We start from the raw sequence: 26,875 nt of genomic DNA, 5'->3' as shown, positions 1-26,875 counted from the left end.
TCACAGAAGCCTCTGTGGACACACACCAGCAGTGTGCTCTGTAGATTGGCACTGGCTGCATTTGTTTTTCTTCTTTGGGTGTAGCTCCAGCGCCGATTTGTACCATCGACTCTTTGCCCTACCCTTTGTAGTAGACCTTGGAGGATCCCTGGGCACAAAATCATCAGAAGCTTGTGCAAGGGATGCAGCCTCCAACGGGGCAGTAGGACCGTCACGATCACCTATGTAATAATCATATAAAAAGTTTAGTATTTTTGTTATTGTGCAACCAGCACTGATGCTCTGTGCAACCACACAGTACATTTTGTGCAACTAACTGGTTGCTGTGTGCAAGTTAAGTTGAAAAAAACACCTGCAGTAGCACGGCCTATCATGGTACTTGGATTGTAGTCGCCTATGGGCAGAACATGAAAAACAAGTTAGATTTTTAGATTGATCCTCAAACTAACACAGCGCACGCAACTAGGTAGCATGTTCTGTTCAACTGGGCACTATGATATGTGCAACTAAAGTCACTCACCCTAGTTTTTGTTTTGGAGTCGGTGAAGGTACTAACCTGGGTGATGAGCCCCCTGAGTCCTGCCTGTAGGTCCATTGGGAGTAGCACAAAGGGCACTGGTAGTTGGGCCTGGCGGGGGAGGAGATCTTTGAGGGTTGGCATCACCTATAGGCAGAACAGGACAAACAAGTCAGTTGTGTTTATCTTTTTGATGCTCGAAGTAACAGAGCATGCGCAACTAGGTAGCCTGTTCGGTGCAACTGAGCACCATGATGTGTGCAACTGGAGTTACAGACCTAGTTTGATGGGGAGTTGGGGGCAGGTAATTACCTGGACGACGAGCCCCCTGAGTGCTGCCTGTAGGGCCATTGTGTAACACCCCGGATGTAACATTCCCAATTTGTACTCCAACTCTTGCCGTTTCCAGCGTTAAGTTATTTTATTTTCTCGGGTTCGGGTCTTTGTCTCCGTGTGTTGTTTTCGTTGTCATGCATCTCATATCATGTCTTCATGTGCATTGCATTTGCATACGTGTTCATCTCATGCATTTGAGCATTTTCCCCGTTGTCCGTTTTGCATTCCGGCGCTTCGTTCTCCTCCGGTGGTCATTTCTAGCTTTCTTTCGTGTGTGGGGATTAAACATTTCTGGATTGGACCGAGACTTGCCAAGCGGCCTTGGTTTACTACCGGTAGACCGCCTGTCAAGTTTCGTACCATTTGGACTTCGTTTGATACTCCAACGGTTAACTGAGGGACCGAAAAGGCCTCGTGTGTGTTGCAGCCCAACACCCCTCTATTTTGGCCCAAAACCCACCTAAACCCTCTCCATCATCTAGAGCGTTCGATCACAATCGCGTGGCCGAAAACCGCACCTCATTTGGACTCTCCTAGCCCCCTCCACCTCTATTTAAAGACCACTCCCCGAAATTTTCGGGCAAACCCTAGTCGTCTACCACCTCTCGCCGCCGGACACGTCCGATTCGGGCCGGATGTGTCCGACCTGTCCCGCCGCCGCCACGTGGCATCGCGTCATTCGCCCGCGCCCGATCCCCAGATCCCCGCGCCGCCCGGGCCCGGGAAGCCCGCATCCGGCCCCTGCGGGCCCATCCATCGCGCCGTCCCGCGCCTCCTTCTCCTCCCTCGCCCGCCGCCACCCGCCGACGAGCCGCTGCCGCCTCTCCACGCCGGCGCCACGCGCCGCAGCTCCGCCTCCCGCCGCCCGGCCGCTCGCCGCCCCGGCCGCCGCGTCCGTGCCGCCCCGCCGCCGCCTCAACGCCGGACCCCGCCGCCCCTCGCCTCAGCCTCTCCCTCCTACTCCGGCGATGAATTCCGGCGAAGATCTGGCCCCTCGGTTCGCGTGCCGTGAACAGTAAACCCTAGATCCGGAGGTTGTTTTTCTTGTAAGTCCCGAAATCTCAGTCCAAGTGCTCATGTTCACAGCCTCGTAACTTTGCATCCGTAGCTCCGATTCATGCATATAGCATATCAAAATGTTCATCTCAGAGAGTAGATCATTTCATTCCATTGCATCGTTTTCATTTGAGTTCATCTTGATGCCCGAAATGCTGTTAGAAGAGGGCTACTTGAGATAATTGTCAGATCTGCTACTCCATTTAGGTTTTTGTCATTTTTGCCATGATTAATGTGTGCATGATATGCCCATGATCTCTACATATGTTTTGTTAAGGGTTTTGTCATCTTTCCAGAGGTGCAACCCATGTATTTTTGTGATGTGTGTGGTGACTAGCACGAGCTTGCAAAGTGGTGCACTTGTTAATTCTGTTTTCAGGGACTTAGCAATTCCACTAAGTCCTTGATCTGTTTATCTCATGTTGCCATATGTTCATATTGTTTCCTAGTGACCCGTGCCTCTTTTGAGGATGATCAGTAAGGATGTTTTGTTAATATTGTAGTGCTCTTTCCATCAATGTCTTTGTTTGCAATTATGGAGCACCCTAGCTTGAGTCAATCGAGCTCTACTTTTGCTACTTTGTGAATCTGGGCAGATTGTCAACTTGTTTGCAATTTTGCCGATGATGTTGTAGTTGATCCATGCATGCTATGCTATTGTTCTTGCCATGTCTAGCTTGCATTTTGTGTATTCTTGATGGGTGTGTGCTTAGCTTGCCATGACTTGCACCGTAGTGAGTGCACTGAGCTCGTAAACATGCCTACTTGAGTTATGTTTCAGCATGTGTCCGTTTTCACTGAGTCTGAAAACTGATTATGTTTTTGCTATGTTCACATGCTTGCAATTGTATTTTATGATCCCTTTTGACTCAAGGTCACTAAGGGACTTTTGTTAAGCTCTTTGAGTAGCTCCATTCCATGCTTTACTTTGCCATGTTCAGGTCCTGTAGCATGTAGTTTTGTTGCAACGAAGAGTGCTACCTGATCTGAAATTCCAGACAAGTGTTAATTTCACTAAGTCTGAGATCTGTTTGCCATATGCATTTTTGCCATGCTTGTTTGAACCTGTTAATGGATGAATTGGCCGTAGCTCAGTGCTAGACTTTTGTTAAGCATATTGAATGCATCCCTGCCATGTATTTTGTTGCCATGTTTGGGTGCTGTAGCATGTTCATCTCGTTGCATTTAGATGGCTACTTGCTGTAAATCGCAGACCGGTGTCATATTTGAATCGCTTGCCATTTCCAAACCGTAACTCCGATTCCGGCGTTCTTTATATCGTTTTCAAGCGATTTCATCTCATCTTTCCAGTGGCACACTTGTATTTCCAAGTTGAGGCCAGGTTCATGCATTTCCTGTCATATCTTGCATTTTGCATCCCGCATCGCATCCCGCATAGCATATCATCTCGCATCATTTTGTTTGAGTCTTGCACGTGGTTGATTGTGTCCTTGTTGCTTGTTTGTCTTGTTTGGGTAGAGCCGGGAGACGAGTTCGCTAACGAGGAGCCCGTTGAGTTTGCTTTTAAGGATCCAGTCAACTCTGACAACTGTGCAGGCAAGATGATCATACCCTCGAAATCACTACTATCTTTGCTATGCTAGTTTGCTCGCTCTTTTGCTATGCCAATGCTACGATGCCTACCACTTGCTTTCAAGCCTCTCAAATTGCCATGTCGAACCTCTAACCCACCATTGTCCTAGCAAACCGTTGATTGGCTATGTTACCGCTTTGCTCAGCCCCTCTTACAGCGTTGCTAGTTGCAGGTGAAGATTGAAGGCCGTTCCTTGTTGGAACATTTATTTACTTGTTAGGATATCATTATATTATCTTGTTATCTTAATACATCTATATACTTGGTAAAGGGTGGAAGGCTCGGCCTCTCACCTAGTGTTTTGTTCCACTCTTGCCGCCCTAGATTCCGTCATATTGGTGTTATGTTCCCAGATTTTGCGTTCCTTACGCGGTTGGGTTATAATGGGAACCCCTTGATAGTTCGCCTTGATTAAAGCTTTTCCAGCAATGCCCAACCTTGGTTTTACTATTTGCCACCTAGCCTCTTTTTCCCTTGGGTTTCCGAAGCCCGAGGGTCATCTTATTTTAGCCCCCGGGCCAGTGCTCCTCTGAGTGTTGGTCCCACCGAGCGATGTCCGGGGCTACCAGGGGCAACTCTGGGCTGGCCTACCCGATGTCTGGCTCATCTGAGTGTGCCCTGAGAACGAGATATGTGCAGCTCCTATCGGGATTTGTCGGCACATTCGGGCGGTGTTGCTGGTCTTGTTTTAACCTGTCGAAGTGTCTTGAAGAACCGAGATACCGAGTCTGATCGAAACGTCTTGGGAGGAGGTCTATTCCTTCGTTGACCGTGAGAGCTTGTCATGGGCTAAGTTGGGACTCCCCTGCAGGGATTTGAACTTTCGAAAGCCGTGCCCGCGGTTATGGGCAAATGGGAATTTGTTAATGTCCAGTTGTAGATAACTTGAACCTTAACTTAATTAAATGAATCAACTGAGTGTGTTACCGTGATGGCCTCTTCTCGGCGGAGTCCGGGAAGCGGACACGGTGTTGGAGTAATGTTTGCGCAGGTTGTCCTCTAGTTTCTCGCTCGCGCTTTGCCTCCTCTTCTCGCTCTCTTCTGCGTATAAGTTAGCCACCATATTTGCCAGTCGCTTGCTGCAGCTCCACATACATTTTATCTTGCCATACCTATAAGCTTAAATAGTCTTGATCGCGAGGGTGCGAGATTGCTGAGTCCCTGTGGCTCATAGATTACTATTACACCAGATGCAGGGCCTGATGATTCCGCTCCAGGAGACGCGCTTGAGCTCAAGTGGGAGTTCGAAGAAGACACTCAATGTTACTATGTTTCCTTTCCTGATGATCAGTAGTGGTGCCCAGTTGGGGGTGATCGGGACCGTGTCGCTTGTTGGGTTCTCTTTTATTTTGGCGCCATAGTCGGGCCATGAGTGTTTGGTTGATGTAATGTTATTTATGTACTTGATTGACGTGGCGAGTGTAAGCCAACTATGTTATCTCCCTTTTTTTATCTATATTACATGGGATGTTGTGAAGATTGCCTAACTTGCGACATATGCCTTCAATGCGATTATGCCTCTAAGTCGTGCCTCGACACGTGTGAGATATAGTCGCATCGAGGGTGTTACAAGTTGGTAATCAGAGCCTTCCCCGACCTTAGGAGCCCCATTGCTTGATCATTTTTTAGCGGCCGAGTTGTGTCTAGAAAAAATGTTTTGAGTCATTTAGGAATTATATATCGGAGAGTTTAGGAATTCTTTTTACTTCCCAGTCTCCTCATCGCTCTGGTAAGGCATCCTGACGTACAGTTTTGACTCTTCTCTTCTCAAATTTCACTAAATTTTTTTTAGGATCACGCGGGTATCTTGGAATCGTTCCGATGGTTTTATGATGAGAACATTGTCTTGGTGCCTCCTGTCAGGGGTTTAGTGGAAGTGTCCCGGGGAGTTGAGCTCTGAGGTGTTGTCATCATAATTTTATCGTTGCAGTTTTGGAATACCTGAGTTTAGTACGCCGACATCAAAAATCTCTTTTATGCAGTTGGTTGGTGAGATAACCTCGACGCCACCCAGTACTGGGGCGGGAGTTCAGGAGTATCGCCATAACTTGTATAACGGATGCTTTTCGAAGGTTGAGGTAGATGGTTTCCAAAGTTTTTCTTGGTTATGTGTTGAAGGATGGATACAGCTGGATGTAGGATTTGCTAGTTTGGGTGAGATATTATGCTTCCCCTGTATCCCCAACACCTGATTGCATAACTGGAAAGGTTCGGGAGTTTCATAGGTGGGAATTCTAGTAGCTCTAGTTCTTCTTCCACGGATATTGGTTTGAGATTGGGATTTCTTACCGATTATTCGTTCTTGATCCGTACCTTGTCGATTTATTTCTCTACCTTAATTCTACGTGGCTTCTCAATTTATGGATATGTGACCATTTCAAGAGGAATGCATTTGTTCATTTTGTTCGGATGTGAAGACTATATGTTGCAATTTTCATTCCGTTGGATTCAGCTTCAATATTTATCTATCATTGTGCTAATGGATGTCAACCTCTTCAGGATGGCTCCTCCAACGCGCACGACTCCGAATCCTAATCCGCCACCACCTCCACCTCCTCCGGAGGCATGGCAAGCTGTGATGGCCGCAACCAATGCAAACACACAGTTGATCATGCAAATTCTCCAAGAGCGCAATCAAGGCAATGATCAGAATCACTTTGCTTCACTCAACCAGTTCCTTGCTAACGGACCAAAGACTTTCAGCAATTGTGTTGAGGCAACCGATGCTGACGATTGGCTTGTGGATCTGTGCAAGCATTTCGAGTGCAGTAACGTCAGGCCTGAGGACTTTATTAAGTTCGCTTCCTTCCAACTCAAAGATCAAGCTGCAGAATGGTTCCAGCAGTACAAGGACTCCAGAGGTGGACGTGTTATCACTTGGGATGAATTCTGTCAAGATTTTCGAGCTCATCATATTCCTCAGAGCATGGTTGAAAGCAAGCGTGAGGAATTCCACAACCTGAAGCAAGGCTCTTTGTCTGTCTATGACTACAACAAGTTGTTTCAGAAGCTCGCCCGCTTTGCCAAGCAGGACGTCCCTGATGAGAAGAGCATGATATACTAGTTCAGGGGTGGTCTCAGAGAACAAATCCAGCTAGCTCTTGTTCTCTTCGAGCCCTTGAGATACGATGAGTTCTACAACATGGCATTGAAGCAAGAGGCTGCTCAGTTGAGGTGTGATGCTTCCAAGAAGCGAGTCAGAGATGTTACTCCTTCTTCCTCTACTCAAGTGGCCAAGCAGCAGAAGTATTGGCTTCCTCCTCCTCCGTTCCGTCAGCCGTATCAGCAGAAGAGCAAAGGTGGCAGTGGATCTTCCCCCCCCCCCAACCCTGGCTTTCAGAACAAAACTTCGTCTCAAGCTCCAAGATCAAGTGCTCCGTATCACTGGCCGCTTTCAGAGGTCACGTGCAACAAGTGCCAATAGAAGGGTCACTATGCCAACAAGTGTCTCAATCAGAGGCGTCTTCCTCCTCCTCCTGTTAGATCGGCAAGTACAGCTGTGGTCAAGCATAACCCCAAGTCCGCCAATGTCAACTTGATGAATGCAGCTCAGGCAAAGGACTCGTCAGATGTGATCATGGGTAACCTTCCTGTTAATGATATGCCTGCAAAAGTTCTTTTTGACACGGGTGCATCGCATTGTTTCATCTCAAGACCATTTGTTTCTAAGCATGAGTTTCCTTTACAAGATTTGCCTAGACAATTATCTGTTGTTTCTCTGGGTAAATTCATGAATGCAAGCGCTATTGCCCCAGATGTTACTATCACGTTGGGCGATTACAAGTTTCTCTCTTCTCCGATGGTTCTTGGCAACTCGGATATTGATCTTATTCTTGGGATGGATTGGCTTTCTAAGCACAAGGCGCATCTTGATTGTGCAGCCAGGCAGATTCAATTGACTCATTCGTCTGAGGATGTAATTGTCTTTGCCGCTCGGGATAACACTATCCGTCTGTTTTCTCTCAATGAGAAGGGTGAATTGGATGCCATCTCTCAAATTCCAGTCGTTTGCGAATATCAAGACGTCTTTCCAGAAGAGCTTCCAGGAATGCCTCCACACCGGCCAGTTGAATTCGTTATTGATCTTGAGCCTGGCATGGAACCTGTGTGTAAACGTCCTTACAAGCTCGGACCTGAAGAGTTGAAGGAGCTGAAGAAGCAACTCGATATTCAAGAGAAAATGGGTCTCATCCGGCCTAGTTCTTCTCCATGGGGTTGTGGTGTTCTTTTTGTGAAGAAGAAGGATGGAACGGACCGACTTTGTGTTGATTACCGTCCATTGAACAAGAAGACCATCAAGAACAAATACCCACTTCCCAACATCAACGAGCTGTTCGAACAACTCAAAGGTGCTCAAGTATTCTCCAAGCTTGACCTCCGTATGGGTTATCATCAGATTCAAATCCGTGAGCAAGATATTCCCAAGACGGCTTTCAGGACAAGCTATGGTTCATATGAAGACACTGTCATGTCTTTTGGCCTCGTCAATGCTCCTCCGACGTTCTCTCGCATGATGAATTTCATCTTCAACGCCTACACCAATGACTTCATTTTGGTCTATCTCGACGACATTCTGGTTTTCTCCAAGAACAAGGAAGATCATGCCAAGCACTTGCGTTTGGTTCTTGATAAGCTCAGAGAACATCAGTTCTACGCCAAGTTCTCCAAGTGTGAATTTTGGCTCGATGAGGTTCTTTATCTTGGTCATATCATCTCTGCCAAGGGCATTGCCATGAATCCTGAGAAGGTGTCTGCAATTGTGAATTGGGAACCTCCTCAGAACGTGAAGCAACTCTGTAGCTTCCTCGGTCTCGCAAGCTACTGCCGAAGATTCATTGAAAACTTTTCTAAGATCGCGAATCCTCTCTCAAATCTTCTCCAGAAGCACGTCAAGTACGTTTGGTCTCCGGAGTGTGACATTGCTTTCAACACTTTGAAAGAGAAATTGATCGCTGCTCCAGTTCTGACTCCGCCTGATGAATCCAAGCCGTACGAGGTCTTTTGTGATGCCTCTCTCCAAGGTCTTGGCGCAGTGTTGATGCAAGAGAAGAAAGTTGTTGCTTATACCTCTCGCCAGTTGAAGCCTAATGAAAAGAACTACCCCACTCATGATCTCGAGTTGGCGGCAGTTGTGCATGCTCTTTTGACTTGGAGACATCTCTTATTGGGAAGAAAAGTGGACATTTTCACTGATCACAAGAGTCTCAAGTACATTTTCACTCAGCCTAATCTCAACCTCAGGCAAACTCGATGGGTCGAAATGATTCAAGAGTATAATCCGAGTATCGAGTATACTCCAGGCAAGGCCAATGTGATTGCTGACGCATTGAGCAGAAAGGCTTATTGTAACAGTCTGATTCTCAAGCCTTATCAACCCGAGCTTTGTGAAGCTTTCCACAAACTTAATCTGCAAGTTGTTCCTCAAGGTTTCCTCGCCAACCTTCAAGTCTCTCCTACCTTGGAAGACCAGATTCGCCAAGCTCAGCTTCTTGATGCTATGGTGAAAAAGGTGAAGATTGGGATTGCCAAGAGTCAACCCAAGTACAAGTGCTACCGCCTTGATGACAAGGATACTCTCTTCTTCGAGGATCGTATTGTTGTACCCAAAGGTGACCTCCGTAAAGTGATCATGAATGAGGCTCACAATTCTCTCCTCTCCATCCACCCTGGGAGCACGAAGATGTATCAGGACCTCAAGCAAGCTTATTGGTGGACTCGAATGAAGCGCGAGATTGCTCAATTCATGAATGAATGTGATGTCTGCAGAAGAGTGAAGGCAGAACACCAAAGGCCAGCAGGTCTCCTCCAACCTCTTGCCATTCCAGAATGGAAGTTTGACCACATTGAAATGGACTTTGTGACTGGGTTTCCAAAGTCCAAGCGTGGCAATGATGCTATATTCGTTGTCATCGACAAACTCACCAAAGTGGCTCACTTTCTGCCTATCAAAGAGTCAATCACTGCAGCTCAATTGGCGAAACTCTATACCTCTCGTATTGTTTCTCTGCACGGTATTCCTCAAGTGATCTCTTCAGACCGTGGCAGCATCTTTACCTTGAAGTTTTGGGATTCTTTTCAGAAGGCCATGGGCACTAACATCCGCTTCAGCACAACTTTCCATCCTTAAACTAGCGGTCAAGTCGAGCTTGTCAACCAGATTCTTGAAGATATGCTTAGGGCTTGTGTGATCTCCTTCGGCATGAAGTGGGAGGATTGTCTTCCTTATGCTGAATTCTCCTACAACAACAGTTTTCAAGCAAGTTCGGGCAAGGCCCCATTTGAAATTCTGTATAGCAGGAAGTGCCGTACCCCTCTCAACTGGTCTGAAACCGATGAATGTCAGCTTTTGGGTAATGACTTAATCACAGAGGTAGAAGAAATGTGCAAAGTCATTCGACATAACCTCAAAGCAGCCCAATCCCGCCAGAAGAGCTACTATGATAGTAAGCACCGTGATTTGGCTTTCGAGATCGGAGATCATGTTTACCTCCGCATCTCTCCTATGAAAGGTACTCGTCGCTTCGGTATCAAAGGGAAGCTTGCCCCTAGATACATGGGACCTTTCAAGATTGTCAGCAAGAGAGGCGACCTCGCCTATCAAATCGAGCTTCCTTCAAACTTTGCAAATGTTCATGACGTGTTCCATGTCTCTCAGCTCCGAAAGTGCTTCAAGACTCCTGACCGCACCGTCAACTTTGAGGACATTGAGCTCCAAGAATACCTCTCTTATCGTGAGCACCCAGTTGCTATTCTTGAAGAGACTGAACGCAAGACTCGCAACAAGTCAATCAAATTTCTCAAAGTCAAGTGGTCACACCATTCCGACTGTGAAGCTACCTGGGAACGCGAGGATCACCTCCGTTCTGAGTACCCGGCGTTCTTTCAGTCCTAGATCTCGGGACGAGATCCTTTCGTAGTGGTGGAGTGTTGTAACACCCTAGATGTAACTTTCCCAATTTATACTCCAACTCTTGCCGTTTCCGGCGATAAGTTATTTTATTTTCTCGGGTTCGGGTCTTTGTCTCCGTGTGTTGTTGTCGTTTTCATGCATCTCATATCATGTCTTCATGTGCATTGCATTTGCATACGTGTTCATCTCATGCATTTGAGCATTTTCCCCGTTGTCCGTTTTGCATTCCGGCGCTTCGTTCTCCTCCGGTGGTCATTTCTAGCTTTCTTTCGTGTGTGGGGATTAAACATTTCCGGATTGGACCGAGACTTGCCAAGCGGCCTTGGTTTACTACCGGTAGACCGCCTGTCAAGTTCTGTACCATTTGAACTTCGTTTGATACTCCAACGGTTAACTGAGGGACCAAAAAGGCCTCGTGTGTGTTGCAGCCCAACACCCCTCCATTTTGGCCCAAAACCCATCTAAACACTCTCCATCATCTAGAGCATTCGATCACGATCGCGTGGCCGAAAACCGCACCTCATTTGGACTCTCCTAGCCCCCTGCACCTCTATTTAAAGACCACTCCCCAAAATTTTCGGGCAAACCCTAGTCGTCTTCCACCTCTCGCCGCCGGACACGTCCGATTCGGGCCAGATGTGTCCGACCTGTCCCGCCGCTGCCACGTGGCATCGCGTCATTCGCCCGCGCCCGGTCCCCAGATCCCCGCGCCGCCCGGGCCCGGGAAGCCCGCATCAGGCCCCCGCGGGCCCATCCATCGCGCCGCCCCGCGCCTCCTTCTCCTCCCTCGCCCGCCGCCACCCGCCGACGAGCCGCCGCCGCCTCTCCACGCCCGGCGCCGCGCGCCGCAGCTCCGCCGCCCGCCGCCCGGCCGCTCGCCGCCCCGGCCGCCGCGTCCGTGCCGCCCCGCCGCCGCCTCAACGCCGGACCCCGCCGCCCCTCGCCTCGGCCTCTCCCTCCTACTCCGGCGAAGAATTCCGGCGAAGATCCGGCCGCCTCGGTTCGTGTGCCGTGAACAGTAAACCCTAGATCCGGAGGTTGTTTTTCTTGTAAGTCCCGAAATCTCAGTCCAAGTGCTCATGTTCACAGCCTCGTAACTTTGCATCCGTAGCTCCGATTCATGCATATAGCATATCAAAATGTTCATCTCAGAGAGTACATCATTTCATTCCATTGCACCATTTTATTTGAGTTCATCTTGGTGCCCGAAATGCTGTTAGAAGAGGGCTACTTGAGATAATTGTCAGATCTGCTGCTCCATTTAGGTTTTTGTCATTTTTTCCATGATTAATGTGTGCATGATATGCCCATGAGCTCTACATATGTTTTGTTAAGGGTTTTGTCATCTTTCGAGAGGTGCAACCCATGTATTTTTGTGATGTGTGTGGTGACTAGCACGAGCTTGCAAAGTGGTGCACTTGTTAATTCTGTTTTTAGGGACTTAGCAATTCCATTAAGTCCTTGATCTGTTTATCTCATGTTGCCATATGTTCATGTTGTTTCCTAGTGATCCGTGCCTCTTTTGAGGATGGTCAGTAAGGATGTTTTGTTAATATTGTAGTGCTCTTTCCATCAATGTCTTTGTTTGCAATTATGGAGCACCCTAGCTTGAGTCAATCGAGCTCTACTTTTGCTACTTTGTGAATCTGGGCAGATTGTCAACTTGTTTGCAATTTTGCCGATGATGTTGTAGTTGATCCATGCATGCTATGCTATTGTTCTTGCCATGTCTAGCTTTCATTTTGTGTATTATTGATGGGTGTGTGCTTAGCTTGCCATGACTTGCACCGTAGTGAGTGCACTGAGCTCGTAAACATGCCTACTTGAGTTATGTTTCAGCATGTGTCAGTTTTCACTGAGTCTGAAAACTGATTATGTTTTTGCTATGTTCACATGCTTGCAATTGTATTTTATGATCCCTTTTGACTCAAGGTCACTAAGGGACTTTTGTTAAGCTCTTTGAGTAGCTCCATGCCATGCTTTACTTTGCCATGTTCAGGTCCTGTAGCATGTAGTTTTGTTGCTCCGAAGAGTGCTACCTGATCTGAAATTCCAGACAAGTGTTAATTTCACTAAGTCTGAGATCTGTTTGCCATATGCATTTTTGCCATGCTTGTTTGAACCTGTTAATGGATGAATTGGCCGTAGCTCAGTGATAGACTTTTGTTAAGCATCTTGAATGCATCCCTGCCATGTATTTTGTTGCCATGTTTGGGTGCTGTAGCATGTTCATCTCGTTGCATTTAGATGGCTACTTGCTGTAAATCGCAGACCGGTGTCATATTTGAATCGCTTGCCATTTCCAAACAGTAACTCCGATTCCGGCGTTCTTTATATCGTTTTCAAGAGATTTCATCTCATCTTTCCAGTGGCACACTTGTATTTCCAAGTTGAGGCCAGGTTCATGCATTTCCTGTCATATCTTGCATTTTGCATCCCGCATCGCATCCCGCATAGCATATCATCATTGCATCATTTTGTTTGAGTCTTGCACGTGGTTGATTGTGTCCTTGTTGCTTGTTTGTCTTGTTTGGGTAGAGCCGGGAGACGAGTTCACTAACGAGGAGCCCGTTGAGTTTGCTTTTAAGGATCCAGTCAACTCTGACAACTGTGTAGGCAAGATGATCATACCCTCGAAATCACTACTATCTTTGCTATGCTAGTTTGCTCGCTCTTTTGCTATGCCAATGCTACGATGCCTACCACTTTCTTTCAAGCCTCCCAAATTGCCATGTCGAACCTCTAACCCACCATTGTCCTAGCAAACCGTTGATTGGCTATGTTACCGCTTTGCTCAGCCCCTCTTATAGCGTTGCTAGTTGCAGGTGAAGATTGAAGGCCGTTCCTTATTGGAACATTTATTTACTTGTTGGGATATCATTATATTATCTCGTTATCTTAATGCATCTATATACTTGGTAAAGGGTGGAAGGCTCGGCCTCTCGCCTGGTGTTTTGTTCCACTCTTGCCGCCCTAGATTCCGTCATATCGGTGTTATGTTCCCGGATTTTGCGTTCCTTACGCGGTTGGGTTATAATGGGAACCCCTTGATAGTTCGCCTTGATTAAAGCTTTTCCAGCAATGCCCAACCTTGGTTTTACCATTTGTCACCTAGCCTCTTTTTCCCTTGGGTTTCCGGAGCCCGAGGGTCATCTTATTTTAGCCCCCCCGGGCCAGTGCTCCTCTGAGTGTTGGTCCCACCGAGCGATGTCCGGGGCTACCAGGGGCAACTCTGGGCTGGCCTACCCGACGTCTGGCTCATCTGAGTGTGCCCTGAGAATGAGATATGTGCAGCTCCTATCGGGATTTGTCGGCACATTCGGGCGGTGTTGCTGGTCTTGTTTTAACCTGTCGAAGTGTCTTGAAGAACCGAGATACCGAGTCTGATCGGAACGTCTTGGGAGGAGGTCTATTCCTTCGTTGACCATGAGAGCTTGTCATGGGCTAAGTTGGGACTCCCCTGCAGGGATTTGAACTTTCGAAAGCCGTGCCCGCGGTTATGGGCAGATGGGAATTTGTTAATGTCCGGTTGTAGATAACTTGAACCTTAACTTAATTAAAATGAATCAACTGAGTGTGTTACCGTGATGGCCTCTTCTCGGCGGAGTCCGGGAAGCGGACACGGTGTTGGAGTAATGTTTGCGTAGGTTGTCCTCTAGTTTCTCGCTCGCGCTTTGCCTCCTCTTCTCGCTCTCTTCCGCATATAAGTTAGCCACCATATTTGCTAGTCGCTTGCTGCAGCTCCACATACATTTTACCTTGCCATACCTATAAGCTTAAATAGTCTTGATCGCGAGGGTGCGAGATTGCTGAGTCCCTGTGGCTCACAGATTACTATTACACCAGATGCAGGGCCTGATGATTCCGCTCCAGGAGACGCGCTTGAGCTCAAGTGGGAGTTCGACGAAGACACTCAATGTTACTATGTTTCCTTTCCTGATGATCAGTAGTGGTGCCCAGTTGGGGGTGATCGGGACCGTGTCGCTTGTTGGGTTCTCTTTTATTTTGGCGCCATAGTCGGGCCATGAGTGTTTGGTTGATGCAATGTTATTTATGTACTTGATTGACGTGGCAAGTGTAAGCCAACTATGTTATCTCCCCTTTTTTTATCTATATTACATGGGATGTTGTGAAGATTGCCTAACTTGCGACATATGCCTTCAATGCGATTATGCCTCTAAGTCGTGCCTCGACACGTGTGAGATATAGTCGCATCGAGGGTGTTACACATTGGGAGGAGCACGCGGGGGAGGAGGTGGCGGAGGATGCCATGTACAGCCAGGAGGGGGAGGAGGTCCTTGAGGGTTGACATCACCTATATCCAGAACTGGAAAAATAAGTTAGCTGTGTTATCTTGATGCTTGAACTAACACAGCGTGTGCAACTAGACAGTATGTTCTGTCCAAGTGGCTACCATGGTGTGTGCAACTAGGCACAATGATGTGGGCAACTGAAGTTACACACCTAGTTAGATCAGGAGTTGGGGCAGGTAATTACCTGGATGATGAGCCCCCTGATTGCTGCCTGGAGGTGGAGGAGGTCCTCGAGGGTTGCCATCATCTGATGGCCCCGTTGCAGCAGTCGGTTTTTTCTTTTTCTTGGACTTGTTCAGGTGGCCGATCTCGGTACGTGCTGCACGCATATGCTTGTATACAATAGCTTGTGCTGGATCAGAACCACTCGCAAACTTTGCTAGTTTCTGAAAATCATATATCATGTTCCTCTCCCTTATCTGCTTCTTTGATTGAGGAGGCATTTCATCCGGTTGCTCATAACCAGTCCCTGGCGCACTAGGTACAGCAGTAGGTGTCCACCGTCTTAGCAGGTACCTTTCCGGTATGACATCAACACCAACATGGGTGAACACCTTGAGGATGTGGCAACAGAGGATGCCGTCCTTGTCCATTTTACAGCACTCACACAAATAGGAACCCTCCTCCACCCGTGCCTGCACCAAGTAGTTTCGAGAACCATATTTCGCAACAAATTCCTGGTTCGGTCTGAGCTCAAACACATCAGCACCAACTTGGAATGCATTATAACGTCCAATCAGCTCAAACTCTTCTCTGAACTTGCGGTAAAGGTCTCTAGTATAGGTTTTGTAAGCTTGCTTCTCTCTTGGGAAGTTGGACCACAACTCAATCTCAAGGTGTTCTGTCCTGTAACCATTGCAACCTTCCTTGGCAAGGATGTGGTTCTGGATTTTTTCATATTTCTTGACGAAGTTCAGCATTGAGTTGTGTGGGTTCACATATCTTTTGAGGACGGCGTTGAACCCCTCACTACGTTGTGTAGACTGGAGGAAGGGGAAGAACCTATGTTTGAAGTAGCACGGCACCCAAGTTGACCTATATTCGTACAACTTCTCAAAGTGCGTGTGTGTCATAGCCTCATACTTCATCATTAACCCAGCCCAATTCTGCTCAAACTCGTCTATAGTGAAGCTGAAGTCAACACACTTGTTGAAATCATTAGAGAGTCCTGGATTCCAGCACAGCAGCCAACCAACCTTTTCCTGAGCCTTTTTCATGATGTGCCATCGACAACAGCGGTGCACGGTGGTTGGAAAGATGCTCTGTATTAACAGCCTCATCGCACCATCCTGATCGGTGATGAAGTTGTCAGGAGGTTTGCCATCCAAGCCTCTAGGAATGCTCCAAAGACCCAATCAAAGCTCGATGCCAACTCCTGCCTCACAAACGCGCAACCCAACATGAAAGATTGGCCATGTCGGTTTATTCCTATGAAGGGCGCGAACGGCATATTGTACAAGTTGGTCATGTAGGTGGTGTCAAACGATATGCAATCGTGGTACGCCTCCGCATAAGCTTTTTGAGCTAAGCCGTCCACCCAAAATATGTTGACAACTCTCATATTTCACCTTATAGAAGAAGTCTGGATCGGTTTTTTGTATATCCTTGAAGTGCGCAATTGTCTCAATCAGATCACCCTCCTTTGTGTCATCTCTACGGAAACTTGTACAAAGATTTGTTATTGCCTTTGGTCCGAACGGCACCATCATCTCAGATCCATAGAACTCTGCCATTACATGCATCATTCGTCCTGCATAATGCAAAAACAAACAATATATCCTTTTTTTAGTTGCACAAATGGCACATCCAGCTGCACAGTAATAGGACACGTGTTGGCACAGAACATAATCGCAGGAAATGGACACCTAGCTGCACCTTTTTAAAAACACTTTGCAGTTTTTGCATACATGACATTGTGTAGTTGCACAGTAAAGACAATCTAGGTGCACAAGAAGCACCAAAAATGATATACAAGAAGCATGGGAAGTTGGACACCAGTTGCATAGTTAAGCCATTTCAGTTGCACAGTAGTACCATAACAGTTGCACACTGGACTGCCTAGAGGGAAAATTAATTCTTCAAGGGATATAGAAAAACACCACACCTGTAGTCAAGTTGCAGTTATACAAGATGCGCAGAAACTCCTTTTCATCAGGTGAGATGCCTTGGTGGGATCTTAAGTATTTGGACAATGACGGTTTGTTCACAAGCGTATGATTGTGCTCACGAACAAAGTGCGTCACCTCCCATCGCCCATCTATCAGCTTCACCAAAATTTTTGCCTTGCATTCAGTCTGCTTTATTGTCTCGCGTTTGCGCTTCTTCTTCTTCTTCTTCTTCTTACTAGTACCAGCCTCCTCTTCAGCAAATATTGGAGGTTCTTCTTCCATCTCCTCATCACTGTTAACAGATTTTGGATCTGGAATAGGGTCCAGGACAGGAGGAGCCTCAGCTCCTCCATCATCAGCTTTGGTCTTCTTGAACTTGTTGCAGCAAAACTATTGTTTTATCAATTCATTGGTGCGGGCTGTCCGTCTAGAGGTGTTCATCTTGATAGAGAAACCCATCCGTAGTGCGTAGCTGTTGTAGTGATCCTTAGCAATTTGAAGGCTGTCAAACCTCATGCCAACATAGGGTTCCATAGGTTGAGAACCAGCCTCATCCTCTCCTTCTTCTACTTGCACAGCTCTGTCAACAGCCCCAGCTTCTAGCTCAGTCCTGGTTGGACCAGGAACATTTGCCTCGGTTCCTGTGTCATCAAGAGTATGACTCTCTGACTGCAAAGACACCACTACACGGGCACCACGGGCTGATGACTGGCCTGCCACATTGTCATGGCCCATAGGGTTACCATCACGACTTGCCTGCGTGTAGTAAACAGATCGACCATTTTCTGTCCAATTTCCTTGTTGTATGCTGGGTTGCTGCTGATCCATATCACGAGGAAGCTCATTGAGATCTAGAGGCAACTCATTGAGATCAAGCATTTTTTTCCTTGTTCTTGGATGCTACCACACACTCCCTGCACATATATAAAAAGAAGAAATTGATGTCATCAGTTGGTAACCACAGAAAAAGAGTGTTTCAAACAACCTAAAAACTTAGTAAATAGGCAGTTGCACACCATTTTGTGATAATCTTAGTTCCAAAAACAACATGACCATAGCATAATATTTTATTATAATAGTTATGAAATTTTTTGTTTACACAGATTTGTTATGTTAGTTGCACAGTTTGCAGTAAATAACTGGCAAAAGCATGACTTCTTTTTGCTACAGAGTTTTTTCTGACTTTCCCCCTTTTTTGTTTTGTTGTAATGATCTGTAGGTTTCCGTTTCGCAAGGAACTCTTTTCAGATTTTTCTGCACATAATTGGATGCTACATTTGAGAAGGTAAATCCAGGTGAAAGAAGAAAGAAGAATTGGAGGATAGATTATAGTTATATGTTTCTCATCGTCGTTTATGTTTCTAGTTCTGGTATATTTGAACATATTAATATGGTTTGCAATAGGTGTGGGACCATAATATATGCGTGGGACAAGATTATATGTGTGAATATGTTAATATGGTTTGTGGCTTCATTAGCCATGGACAAAAGTTCTTTTGCTTTTCCTGTTGCACTACAGATTTCTAGTTTTCGCTAGAATAGACGTCTCAATTGCCAGGATGCATCTTTGCACTTGGCCAGCATACATATCCAGTTGGACATTCAATGTTTTTAGTTGGCTAGAATAGATGTCTCAGCTGGCCAGGTTGCATTTATTTCAGTTTTTGGCCAACATGCATGTTCAGTTGGACAATTAATGCATTCAGTTGGCTAGAATAGATGTCTTAGTTGGCCAGGATACATTTTCTCAGTTTTTTGCCAACATGCATGTTTAGTTGGCCAGAAAATATGTTTTTTATTTGCACATATACTACAGTTTTCCCAAAGTGTTCACTCACAAACATGTATTGCGAAATATACATGTTTACTTGGCCAGGATACATGTTTAGTTGGCCAGGATACATGTTTTTTAGTTGGCCAGATAACACGTGGGGTACAATGCATGTTTTAGTTTTGGCTAGCATGCATGCCGAGTTGCCAGAATATAGGTTCAGATGGCTAGGATGCATGTTCAGTTGCACATTTATGAATTTTTTGTTGCACATATCTATTGGGCAGTCAATTTTTTGTTCATTTTGCAAACAATATACTACAAGTTGGTAGAATGCATGTTTAGTTTTTGGCTACAATGCTTTGTTGAGTTGGCTTTAATCATGTTTTAATTGGCCAGAGAACTTGTTTTTAGTTGGCTTGTTTAACACATCCAGGTGGTAGAAACTTGTCTGGCATGCATCAAGTAGTTTTTGCCATGTTTAACACATCCAACAGTAACATCAAGTAGGCTGGTGTGATGTGCCAGATTCACCTCTTTTTTGAAGCAGATTCTCCATGGATCCATGGAGAAGGGGGTTTACATATGCCTATGTAGTAGAAGAAAGGGGGAAGTGAAGAGGTGCAGAGGGGGCTTACCTGCTTGATCTTACTGCCTGGTATGGCTCTGACCACCCTGCCCTTTAGATCTTGAAGCAGCTCCTTCTACTTTGGGGCTCCCATGGCGGCTGTGTAGGAGGAGGAAGAAGGGTTGGGGGCGATTTCTGTTGGATCTGCTTCTGGCGTGGAGAAGAAGAAAAAGGCAGCGTGGGAGGGGCTGAGGCGTGGGGGCGAGCGGGGGCGTGGGTGCGAGCTGGGGACAGCTGGCTACGTGGGGGCTCAATCAGTCTATTTTGATGAGCCCCTTCCTTTTCTGTTTCGTGGGGACAGGGGGTTTCCTTTTTCAGCCGGCCGCTCGGTTGCACTAGTGGGCAGTCGGCCGCCCACTAGACACGTCCAAAAAACAGTCCCATGACCATTTTTTAGAGTAAAAGACTCAATACGAACCCGGGTTTAGATTAATGAAGTCATCAACCAGTCAGGGATTACATGATACATGAATGCTCAGAATCGGCTTAAACTTATAAGACAACACACAAGACAAGCGTCCAAAAACGGAAAGATTAAGCGCAAATTGAAGATGTGTCACCCTTTGCACTCAAACATGAGTGAAGGAGACAAAAAGCAACATCAAAGGAGCAACCCATTGCTTTGAGTGGTCAAATGGAAATTTATGTGCAAGCCTAAAATCCTAGGGGTGTTGGGCATCATTAATACTTAGTTTATAAATATCAAATGGTGGTGGAGAATATTTCATACTTCTTCTGGGACCTTATGGTTGGACATTTGTAAAGCAAAATACTTCCCGAATTGTATCTTCTTGAAGTTAGAGATGATTTTCGAGCTCATGTCAGGTTTGTGGTGGGTAATGGGGAGAACATGTGTTTTTGGCTTGACTGGTGGTGTGGTGATTCTCCTTTATGTTCTCCTTTTCTGGTATTGTTCTCTTATTGTTCGTCTTCTGAGATTTCCATCTCAGACCTCTCTCATAATAACAGGGATATGGGTCTTCGTCGTGTGCTTTCTCCTGAAGAGTTGGTGGACTGGCAGCATCTTGCCGAGCTCTTCCCTTTGCTCTCGAAGACCGAGGACACGGTCATTGGCCCCATTCCTCTTCCGGGAGGTTTTCAGTTATATCTTTGTATTCCAGGTTGACTATGGGCTCCCCCACTAGTAAATTCAAAGATATTTGGCGTGCCAAGATCCCTCTCAAGATAAAAAATATATATTTATGTGGCAAGCGATCCGTGGAAGGCTGCCCGTGGCTGATCAGATTTGTAAAAGTAACGGCCTAGTTCTGATGTGCCCTTTGTGATGCTAGGGAAGATATCAATCACATTCTTTATAACTGTCATCTGGCCAAACTTATATGGAAACACATCCGGTCGTGGTAGATATTATCTGGTCCCCGTCCTCTTTTGGGGATCTCCATGCTCTCTCTTCTCAACTTCTGTGCCAGAAGCGTCGATTGTTCTGGGTTGGGTTCATGCTATGTGTTGGGTCTTTTGGACCACTAGAAACACGTTTACTGTTGATCATGTCTTCCCTAATAAACCTGTTGACTGTTTGTTTAAATTGTTATTGCTTCTCCATCAGTGGAAATTACTAACTAAGGAAGTTGACCATGGGGATACAGAAGTGCTGATCTCCCATGTTCGATCAATGGAGCCTACCGTTCTTCAGCAAGATCATACTGTGTAACGTCCCGGATGTAACATTCCATAATTGTAACTCCAACTCTTGCCATTTCCGCAATGTTATATGTTATATCCTTCGTGGTTGGGTTTTGTCCTCGTTTTGCATTTTGTTCATATCATGCATTTCATCTCATGTCATCATGTGCATCTCATTTGCATTCGTGTTCGTCTCTTGCATCCGGTCATTTTTCCCATTGTCCGTTTCAGAATCCGACACTCACACGTGCACCTGTTGCACCTCTCAGATCTCGTTTGGTGAGCGGGAGAAAAACGTTCTCAGAATGGGCCGAGATTTGTTGAGTGGCCTTGATATATCACCGGTAGGCCGCCTGTCAAATTTCGTTCCAGTTGGAGGTTGTTTGATACCCCAACGGTTAACCGTGTAACCACCAAAACCCCTCTCTCTTTGCAGCCCAATACCCCTCCACAACAGCCCACTAGCCCATCTAAACCGCAGACACTCTGCGCCCGCCACATGTCGCCGCCGCCTCCCATCACCGCGCGGGCCCGCGAGCCCGAGGACGGCCCGCCCGGGCCTGAGCGCCTCCGCCGCCAGCGCCGCGCGTCCACGCCTCCCACACCGCCGCCTGCCTCACCCGCCGCCGCCGTGCGCCGCCGCCTCGGGGAAACCCGAGGTATTTGGTATATACCTGTAGGCTGACCCATCCGGACGTGGCCTAAGACGAGATATGCACGGCTATTATCAGGGTGTCGGCACGTCGGGAGGTCTTGCTGGACTAGTTTTACCATTGTCGAAATGTCTTGTGCACCGGGATTTCGAGTCTGATCGGAGGGTCCCGCGATGGAGGATTGTCTTCGCGGATCGTGAGCTTGTCATGGGCTAAGTTCGGACACCCCTGCAGGGTTTAAACTTTCGAGAGCCATGCCCGCGGTTATGTGGCAGATGGGAATTTGTTAATATCCGGTTGTAGAGAACTTGACACTTGACTTAATTAAAATGCGCCAACCGCGTGTGTAATGATACTCCATTTTGCATCATGCTTTTATATCGATATTTATTGCATTATGGGCTGTTATTACACATTATGTCACAATACTTATGCCTATTCCTCTTATTTTACAAGGTTTACATAAAGAGGGAGAATGCCGGCAGCTGGGATTCTGGGCTGGAAAAGGAGCAAATATTAGAGACCTATTCCGCATAGCTCCAAAATTCCTGAAACTTCACGGAAGACGTTTTCAGAATATATAAAAAATACCGAGTGCAAGAAGTTCACCAGGGGGCCACACCCTGCCCACGAGGGTGGGGGGCGCGCCCTACCCCCTGGGCGCGCCCCCTACCTCATGGGACCCCTAGTGGCCCTCCGGTGGCCATCTTCTGCTATATGGAGTCTTTCTATGAGGAAAAAATCATAAGCCATCTCCTCGGACGAAACTCCGCCGCCACAAGGAGAAACCTTGGCGGATCCAATCTAGGGCTCCGGCAGAGCTGTTCTGCCGGGGAAACTTCCCTTCGGGAGGGGGAAATCATTGCCATCGTCATCACCAACGCTCCTCTCATCGGGAGAGGGCAATCTCCATCAACATCTTCACCAGCACCATCTCCTCTCAAAACCCTAGTTCATCTCTTGTATCCAATTCTTGTCTCCAAGTCCGGGATTGGTACTAGTAGGTTGCTAGTAGTGTTAATTACTCCTTGTAGTTGATGCTAGTTGGTTTATTTGGTGGAAGATCATATGTTCAGATCCTATATGCATATTAATACCCCTCTGATTATGAACATGATTATGCTTTGTGAGTAGTTACGTTTGTTCCTGAGGACATGGGAGAAGTCTTGCTATTAGTAGTCATGTGAATTTGGTATTCGTTCGATATTTTGATGAGATGTATGTTGTCTCTCCTCTAGTGGTGTTATGCGAACGTCGACTACATAACACCTCACCATTATTTGGGCCTAGAGGAAGGCATTGGGAAGTAACAAGTAGATGATGGGTTGCTAGAGTGACAGAAGCTTAAACCCTAGTTTATGCGTTGCTTCGTAAGGGGCTGATTTGGATCCATATGTTTCATGCTATGGTTAGGTTTACCTTAATACTTTTGTTGTAGTTGCGGATGCTTGCAATAGAGGTTAATCATAAGTGGGATGCTTGTCCAAGTAAGGGAAGCACCCAAGCACTGGTCCACCCACATACCAAATTATCAAAGTACCGAACGCGAATCATATGAACGTGATGAAAACTAGCTTGACGATATTCCCATGTGTCCTCGGGGGCGCTTTTCTCTATATAAGAGTTTGTTTAGGCTTGCCCTTTGCTACAAAAAGGATTGGGCCACCTTGCTGCACTTTATTTACTTTTGTTACTTGTTGCTCATTACAAATTATCCTATCACAAAACTATCTGTTACCACTTATTTTAGTACTTGCAGAGAATACCTTGCTGGAAACCGCTTATCATTTCCTTTTGCTCCTCATTGGGTTCGACACTCTTACTTATCGAAAGGACTACGATAGATCCCTTATACTTGTGGGTCATCAAGACTCTTTTCTAGCGCCATTGCCGGGGAGTGAAGCGCCTTTGGTAGGTGGAATTTGGTAAGGAAAATTTATATAGTGTGCTGAAATTTACTGTCACTTGTTACTATGGAAAGTAATCCTCTGGGGGGTTTGTTCGGGGTATCTTCACCCCGACCAGTAGAGCAAAGAGTTGTTCCTCAACCTACTGAACCTACTGAAAATGAAAATGTCTGCTTTGAAATTCCTTCGGGTATGATAGAAAAACTGCTAGCTAATCCTTTTGCAGGAGACGGAACAACGCATCCTGATGAGCACCTAATATATGTGGATGAAGTTTGTAGATTATTTAAGCTTGCAGGTGTACCCGGAGATGTTATTAAAAAGAAGGTCTTCCATTTATCTTTGACGGAAGATGCATTGACATGGTATAGGCTATGTGATGATACGGGTCATGGAACTACAAACGATTGAAATTGGAATTTCATCAGAAGTTTTATCCTATGCATCTTGTTCATCGTGATCGCAATTATATATATAATTTTTGGCCCCGTGAAGGAGAAAGCATCGCTCAAGCTTGGGGGAGGCTTAAATCAATGTTATATTCATGCCCCAATCATGAGCTCTCAAGAGAAATGATTATTCAAAATTTATATGCTCGGCTTTCTGATAACAATCGCACCATGCTCGATACTTCTTGTGTTGGCTCTTTTATGACGAAGACTATTGAATTCAAATGGGATTTATTGGAAGAATTAAACGCAACTCTGAAGATTGGGACCTCGGCAAAGGTAAGGAGTCAGGTATGACACCTAAGTTTGGTTGTGTTAAATCTTTTATGGATACCGACGTTTTCCGTAAATTTAGCACTAAATATGGACTTGACTCTGAAATAGTAGCTTCTTTCTGTGAATCTTTTGCTACTCATGTTGATCTTCCTAGGGAAAAGTGGTTTAAATATCATCCTCCCATAAAAGTAAAAGTAGCTGCACCAATTAAAGTTGAAGAAAAGACTGTCACTTATAATGATCCTATTGTTCCTACTTCTTATGTTGAGAAACCACCTTTCCCTGTTAGGATAAAGGATCATGCTAAAGCTTCAACTGTGGTTCCTAAAAGCAATATTAAAACTTATACACCTCCTGAGCAAATTAAAGTTGAACTTGATATTGCTATTGTTAAAGATCTCTTGTCTGATAATATTGATGGGCATGTTATTCATTTCCTCGAGGAGACTGCTAGAATTGCTAAACCTTGTGCAAAAGATAAAAACAGACCTGTGGTAGGCATGCCTGTTATTTCTGTTAAAATAGGAGATCATTGTTATCATGGCTTATGTGATATGGGTGCTAGTGCTAGTGCAATACCTTATGACTTATACAAAGAAATTATGCATGATATTGCACCTGCTGAGATATAAGATATTGATGTCACAATTAAACTTGCCAATAGAGATACTATTTCACCAATGGGAATTGTTAGAGATGTTGAAGTCTTGTGTGGGAAAACTAAATATCCTCCTGATTTTCTTGTTCTTGGTTCCCCACAAGATAGCTTTTGTCCCATTATATTTGGTAGACCCTTCTTAAACACTGTTAATGCTAAGATAGATTGCAAAAAGGATGTTGTTACTACCGGTTTAGATGATATGTGTCATGAACAATGTTGGGGATATCGCTTATCGGGAATATATCGGTCGACCTATGATAAGGGGTAAATCGGCCATTTTATCGGCATATCGGCCAATTTATCGCCATATCGGCTGATTTATCGCCCGATTTATCTTATCGGCCAGACCACGGTAAGCGATAAATCGGCCGATTTATCGGAATATCGGAAGATATCTTGAACAGTGGTCATGAATTTAATTTCTCTAAATTTAGTAGACAACACCGTGAAGAAGAATTACCTAGTAAGGATGAAATTATTGGTCTTGCTTCTATTGCCGTACCTCCTAGTGATCCTTTAGAACAATATTTGCTAGACCATGAAAATGATATGTTTATGAATGAAAGAAGGGAAATAGATGAAGTATTCTTTAAACAGGAACCTATTCTGAAACACAATTTGCCTGTTGAAATCCTAGGGGATCCTCCTCCACCCAAGGGTGATCCCGTGTTTGAGCTTAAACCGTTGCCTGATACTCTTAAATATGCTTATCTTGATGAGAAAAAGATATATCCTGTTATTATTAGTGCTAACCTTTCAGAGCATGAGGAAGAGAGATTATTGAAAACTCTGAAGAAGCACCGTGCTGCTATTGGGTATACTCTTGATGATCTTAAGGGCATTAGTCCCACTCTATGACAATATAAAATAAATTTGGAAGAAGATGCTAAACCGGTTCGTGATCATCAACGGCGACTGAATCCTAAAATGAAAGAAGTGGTAAGAAAGGAAATACTAAAGCTCCTTGAGGCAGGTATAATCTATCCCATTGCTGATAGTCAGTGGGTAAGTCCTGTCCATTGTGTCCCTAAGAAGGGAGGTATTACTGTCATTCCTAATGATAAAGATGAATTGATTCCTCAAAGAATTATTACAGGTTATAGGATGGTAATTGATTTCCGAAAATTAAATAAGGCCACTAAAAAGGATCATTACCCCTTACCTTTTATCGATCAAATTCTAGAAAGATTATCCAAACATACACATTTTTTGCTTTCTAGATGGTCATTCTGGTTTCTCTCAAATAACTGTGTCAGCCAAGGATCAATCAAGGACTACTTTTACTTGCCCTTTTGGTACTTTTGCTTATAGACGTATGCCTTTTGGTTTATGTAATGCACCTGCTACCTTTCAAAGATGCATGATGGCTATATTCTCTGACTTTTATGAAAAGATTTGTGAGGTTTTCAGGGACGATTTCTCCGTCTATGGATCTTATTTTGATAATTGCTTGAGCAACCTTGATCGAGTTTTGCAGAGATGTGAAGAAACTAATCTTGTCTTGAATTGGGAAAAGTGCCACTTTATGGTTAATGAAGGTATTGTCTTGGGGCATAAAGTTTCTGAAAGAGGTATTGAAGTTGATAAAGCCAAGGTTGATGCTATTGAAAAGATGCCATGCCCCAAGGACATCAAAGGTATAAGAAGTTTCCTTGGTCACACCAGATTTTATAGGAGGTTCATTAAGGACTTCTCAAAAATTTCTCGGCCTCTGACTAAATTATTACAAAAAGATATACCATTTGTCTTTGATGATGATTGTGTAGAAGCATTTGAAATACTTAAGAAAGCATTGATCTCTGCACCTATTTTTCAGCCACCTGATTGGAATTTACCCTTTGAAATTATGTGTGATGCTAGTGATTATGTTGTAGGTGTTGTTCTGGGGCAAAGAGTTGATAAGAAATTAAACATTATTCAATATGCTAGTATAACCCTAGACAATGCTCAAAGAAATTATTCTACTACTGAAAAAGAATTCTTAACAGTTGTATTTGCTTGTGATAAGTTCAGACCTTATATTGTTGATTATAAAGTAACTATTGACATTGA

At 45.3% G+C, this 26,875-nt stretch overlaps 1 pseudogene; it reads right to left on the bottom strand.

The window, feature by feature from the left end:
- On the bottom strand, positions 1-17,678 carry LOC125512379 (annotated as a pseudogene).
- Positions 17,679-26,875: the final 9,197 nt, after the last annotated feature.

This window comes from Triticum urartu, chromosome 6, assembly GCF_003073215.2.
Source record: "Triticum urartu cultivar G1812 chromosome 6, Tu2.1, whole genome shotgun sequence".
Taxonomy (NCBI): Eukaryota; Viridiplantae; Streptophyta; class Magnoliopsida; order Poales; family Poaceae; genus Triticum; species Triticum urartu.
The sequence above is the reverse complement of the archived record's forward strand: the minus strand, read 5'-3'. Positions and strand labels throughout refer to the sequence as shown.